This window comes from Microplitis mediator, chromosome 9 (assembly GCF_029852145.1).
Source record: "Microplitis mediator isolate UGA2020A chromosome 9, iyMicMedi2.1, whole genome shotgun sequence".
NCBI lineage: Eukaryota > Metazoa > Arthropoda > Insecta > Hymenoptera > Braconidae > Microplitis > Microplitis mediator.
In genome coordinates this window covers 20,155,598-20,161,597 of record NC_079977.1, presented here as the reverse complement: position 1 = coordinate 20,161,597, position 6,000 = coordinate 20,155,598, and the positions used below count along the sequence as shown (strand labels likewise).

The 6,000-nt window shown below is 28.8% G+C and overlaps 1 protein-coding gene across 2 annotated transcripts in view; it reads left to right on the top strand.

The window, feature by feature from the left end:
- The first annotated feature begins 4,798 nt into the window (after nt 1-4,798).
- LOC130674429 (regulator of G-protein signaling 7) overlaps nt 4,799-6,000 on the top strand; it is a 28,517-nt gene continuing 27,315 nt past the window's right edge. For both annotated transcript variants that reach the window (XM_057479754.1, XM_057479753.1), the window contains exon 1: nt 4,799-5,006. The gene's annotated coding sequence lies outside the window, so the exon portion shown is untranslated. The remainder of the gene's footprint in view (nt 5,007-6,000) is intronic.

Sequence of the window (6,000 nt, the reverse complement as noted above, 5' to 3'; positions counted from 1 at the left end):
TCATCGTAATGTATAGATGTATATATTTTGAGTATTAAAAGGTCGTAGTCTATAGTATAGTTTGTGTTATATACATATATATTTTTTTTATTTTACTTTGAGAGAGTGATAAGTTATCGATGTGAGGTACAAAGGAAGTTGGGAAAGTAGAAAATATGGGAGATTTGAAACTGTAATATTGGGCGGGAAAATTTGAAATGGAGAATTGGTAGACAGGGGACTTGGGAGATAGAGTAGAATGGTAACAATTCCAATATAAATTTGGAAAATCCAAAAGTGCACGCCTCGAACGCTCATGTTATGTTTTCTTTTAAAAGTTAAATTTCGAATAAAATTGAACATCCCGCTCTTTTCCCATAGAAATTTCCATGGTAAATATACAGTAATAAAAGTAAAAAAAATTTGGAAAATCCAAAAGTGCACGCCTCGAACGCTCATGTTATGTTTTTTTTTAAAAGTTAAATTTCGAATAAAATTGAACATCCCGCTCTTTTCCCATAGAAATTTCCATGGTAAATATACGGTAATAAAAGTAAAAAAAAAAAATAAATAAGGAGAACATTCCTAATGAAAAATGGCGGCAGTGTGTGTTTGTTTACATGTAAGATTGCCGGTTTTAACCGTAATGATTTATTTTTAAAAAAACGAGAAGGCCTACAGTAGTGATTTTCGAAAGGAACCTTCTTTGCTTATTTCTGAAAATTTTGAAAAAAAAATTAAGTAGTTTCGTCAAGTCGTTCTCAAGATATCCGTACCACGCCATTTTTTTGAACCACAGACTAATGGACGTCCACGATAAATTTTTTTTAATGAACTTTTTTTTATATTAATACATATTAGACAAATTAAAAAAAGTATCGGGATTATTTATTAGTGTTTCAGCTTTATATAGATGTGCTTTTCATAATGTGTAAGAGTAATAGAAAAAAAATATATGCACTTTAATGAGTGGAAATCGTGTGACCTTGACAGGTCGGTTATAAAGCACAACCTCTCCGCTTCGCTTCCGAGGCGTGCAATAATATGAGAATGGTTTTTGTAACGTATGGAAACCGGTTTTTTTTTAAATATCTATCACAGGAATGGCATTTATAAGTAATCCTGAAGTTAGTGGACAGTTAACAATTTTTGGATTTTTTTTTAACAAATCAATTAAAAAAAAAAACATGCATATTGGGGTAGTCGTTAAAAATTAAATTTGGTAATGGTCTAGAAGTGGGGCTCCACCTATTTTTCAAAGTTCCAAGTGCTTACACCTTAAATATCTATAATTAAACTTTTTCCACGTGTTTAGCTACACGGCGGATTAAATTTTCTGTATGTGTTTTTGTCTCTAACACTAGATATATATCTGAACCTTGCAATCAGAGTGTACAAAATTGATAACATAAAATCATGCAAATTTTCCAAAATAAATTTTAATAAATTTTCTAATAAATATAAATAATTAATTTTATTAATACCGTAAGATGGACGGTGGTGATAGAAAGGTCTAACTAAGAGCTACAAAGATTTTTTGAACTCTTGTATAGTGAAAAATTGGCATATTTCTGTTATTTCAATACTGAAACGGTGTACAACAGCTCACCTAACATTTAGTTGCAAGTAGTTTGGACGGTATCCGCCTTCCTTTGCTAGTATAGTGTCTGGCTGAAACCCACAACACAGTTTTACGCCGGCTCGTACTGGTAAGAGATGTAGTCTAAGGCAAGAGTGCGTTAACATAGCCTTACTGACGAGTCCGTTAACGTACTTAGGACGAAACTACAGAAATTATAGCAAATAGGCATATACCTTAAATTTTAGTGTTTGACTTAAGAGTCAATACACAGAATGAAATGAAAAATATGTCAAATAATGCAGTGTTGCACGGAACTGAAAATTCATGATCTAACATCTAAATCAAGCATAATTTATACCTTTGGTATACACTTATAACTCATTAAGGCTCAAATAACACCTATAGATGCAATTATATCTTCAATCCGCCGACAAATGCTTGAGAATGAAATTGGTTTCAAAGCGATTTGTCTATATTTGGATTTTTGCTTGATATAAACAGGTGGAGCCCCGATTATAGACCATTACCTTAAATTTTCTCAGACACCCCATAAAAAGCTTCTTTTTAGTGAAAGAATACGTACACGGAAAAAAAAAAAAAACTTTAAAAATTACTATTTGAAATTATAACCCGGAACCCGATTGTCAATATGGGGAATTTTAACATTCAAATAGTAAATTTTATAATACGTGTCGTCTATTTTCTAAGTATCAGTTACGATTTTTAAAGTTCAAATAGTAATTTTTCTTACAAAGACAATAAATTTTCATACTTATCCTGTAATTATTCACGTTTGAATCATAAACGAAAAAATTACTATTTAAAATGATGGTCTTTACTGATCACTTTATCATTATATTACTTGTCATTCTCAATTTATATAGTTCAATTTTTTCCCTATAGGGAATTTGGTTTTTTCTTTTTAAGTAAAAAGCCGCAGGACGATCAAAGTTCAGTTTTCGATACAATCGCGGTTTTTTTAAATATCTCATGAAATATGCAGATTAAAGGAAAAAGTTACGGCAACAACTTTGTAGAAAATTAAATTTTTGACAAAAAAAGTCATGTTCATTTTTTTAATATAATGTGTATTTATGAAAATATTTTAAAAAAACTTTTTTAGATCTTATCAATTTTCATTATAAGGATTACAAATGTTAAAAATAACGTTTTTTCTTAAATATAGACAACTTTATAACTCGTAACATATCAATCATTAATGCTTGTCGTAGTTTCTATATGCTTAGAAAAATGTTATTTTCAAAATTTGTAATCCTTCAAACGCTAAATTGATAAGATCTAAAAAAGTTTTTTTAAAATATCTTCATAAATACACATTTTATAAAAAAAATAAACATGATCTTTTTTGTCAGAAATTAAATTTTTCATAAAATTGTTTTGATGATTTTTTCCTTTAATTTGCATATTTCATGAGATATTTAAAAAAAACCGCGATTGCATCGAAAAATGAACTTTGATCGTCCTGCGGCACGTGCTCTTTTTACTTAAAAACGAAAAACCAACTTCCCCACTTATTAACTTCCCGCTAAGAAAATCGACGATTTTCGAAAAATTGGGAAGTTATTGTTTTCACCCCGATTTGCGAAAAGCGAGTTTTCATCAGATGTCGACGTTTTGAGGTCCTGGGAAGCTATTCTGACTATTTTCACAATGATGTCCGAGTGTATGTATGTGTGTGTGTGTGTGTGTGTGTGTGTGTGTGTGTGTGTGTGTGTGTGTGTGTGTGTGTGTGTGTGTGTGTGTGTGTGTGTGTGTGTGTGTGTAAACTCTTTGTAACTTTTTAACTAATAAATCGATTTGAATGGTTGAGGTGGCAATCGAAGGAGCTTGTTGGCCCTCAACTTTCCTGAAAATTTCAGATCATTTTATCAAGCAGACTCGAAAATATTGGCGAATTACGAAAAAAAAAAAAATTTTTTTTTTTAGTTTTTTAGTGATTTCTCAGAAACGACTTAAACGATCGACTTCAAAATCTAATCAGCTCTAGAAATTTATAAGCCGCGTCGAATGCCACCTCAACCATCTCAATCGGTTAATTTGTTCGAGAGATATCGATGGCGAAAGAAATCATAAAAAACGGTTTTTTTCGATTATCTTTGAAGTGACTCATCCGATCAATATTAAAATTTAATCAGCTCTACAATTTAAGAAAACGCGCCGATTGCCACCTCAAACGTCAAATTGATAAAAAATTTTCAAGAGGTCGCTCACGAATTTCGAAATTATCAAAAATGATTGGAATTCGGATTTTTTGTTTCTGAATTTTTTCTTCCTCGTGGCAGCAATATTTTATATCTGTAAAACTATGACTATGCTGAAAATTTCAGCCCAATATTTAAATATTTAACGGCGCTCAAGAATTTTGAATATTAACTGATAATATGTAACTAATACTTTGAATTAGTTTTTGTATTTTTTTATAACTCAATTACTGTCATTTCACTTAAATATAACTTTTGCATAACCGAAAATATACAGGACAGTCTTAAACAATAAAATTGGGTAAGTTTTGAATACGCAAAAAAACCTAAAAATTGAATTAAAAAATGAAAAAGTATGTAAATACCTTATTATTTCTATTTATCGGGTTGTATTTTTATTCATTATGATACAAATTGATGGTAAAAAAATTAATAAGGTTTATTATTAATATTCAAGGGTCGCTCGAAAACGTCCAAGAGACAGTACTCGGAAACATTCAAAATTCTTGAGCGACGTTTAAATATTTTAATTTTGAGCTGAAATTTTCATGGTAGTCATAATTTCATAAATATAAACTATAGCTGCCACGAGAAAGAAGAAATTTAGAACAAAAAAATCCTAATTTCGATCATTTTTGATATTTTCAAAATTAGTGAGCGACCTCTTGAAAATTTTTTATCGAGCTGATTTTTGGAAAGGCGTCTTAAAACATCTTAAACCAACAAATTTTCATTAGAGACTTGAAAAAAAAAATAGTCGGTATTTTTGGGCCACCCTAACATATATATACATATATATATATATATATATATATATATATATATATATATATATATATATATATATATATATATATATATATATATTTGTTGTATGTCAACAACACGCGGGAAATTAGTTGCGCATACCCGTGTAAATAATATACGCATGTGCTAAATAATTTGCGCACGCGCGGTAAATTTAAAAATTCATTATTGAAAATATCAACTCTAGATGTCAGTGTACAGTTGTCCTTCGACTAAAAATTTTTCAATAAATCTGAGCCCTCAGTCGTCCTCAGACCCTCATAATATCAGTGATTTGAAAATGTTTACATAGATAAAGTTATTTAAATAACAATAAAAATAAAAACAAAAATAATTTAAAAGTTAATTTAATAATTACCAATATTTAAATATAAATAAAAAAAATGTATTTTTATTATTTACCAACAACAAGCTAAGTAAGTTTTTTATTTATTATTTTTAAACAAAGTTATTATTTTAGTTAAATTCATCCTTTTTTTCGTTTTTTATTTAATTTGAATGCTAAAGAAAATTATCGGTTGTTAATATCCGATACGAACGATAAATTATAACAATACGTGATTGAAATTAAAATAATAGAGTTAAATATATATACATATATAAATATGCATATATATAAAGGCGATAAAAGACATTTGTGAAGTACAAAAGAGAGTTGAAAGGATAGAGGAAACTGTAAAAGAGAGTAATGTTTAACGGAGTGGGATAAAGTAGTTGAAATAATATGAAATGAATAAGGATAAAAAATACGGTAATCAATACTCTCTTATCGTGCCTTTTCGCTTCTACGTGTTTCTCCGATCGGGTTTCCTACTCTTTTTCTCTTTCTCCACTTTTGACTCATATACGTCTCTTATTCATTATAATTTATCAATGGATTAATAAATGAAGTAATTAAAAGCTTAATAATGTGTAACTGATAACTTCAAACCTGATTTTTTATGCTAATTTACTAATTTAGCATCCAAGTTTTTTCAACTATTTGTATATTTATCTAAAATAGACGAAGTGAAACATTTAAAAAATCGACTCTAATTTCACCTGTTGAAACTTCATAGTTTTGGAAATGTTCCAAAACTAGAAAATTATATTTTATGAAGTCCAATTTTTTTTTTTTATTCTAAATTGTAATTTTTTTGAACCTTCGGAAATAGGTTTAATGTGGACTTAATGTAAGTTTCGAATTAAATGAAATTTTAAACTCGGGTCAGAGGATTTAAATGTGCGAAATTAAATTTAAAATCAAACCATTATCATGTTGGTTGGATATCAGTTTACAAAAATTTGAATACACTAATTTCGAATCATTAAATCGAGCTCGGAAATGAAAGTTTATATTGGAATTATTCAAAGTTCATAAAAATGGTATGAAACCTGAATTTCATTTTAGTTATAAAACTTTATTCCAGG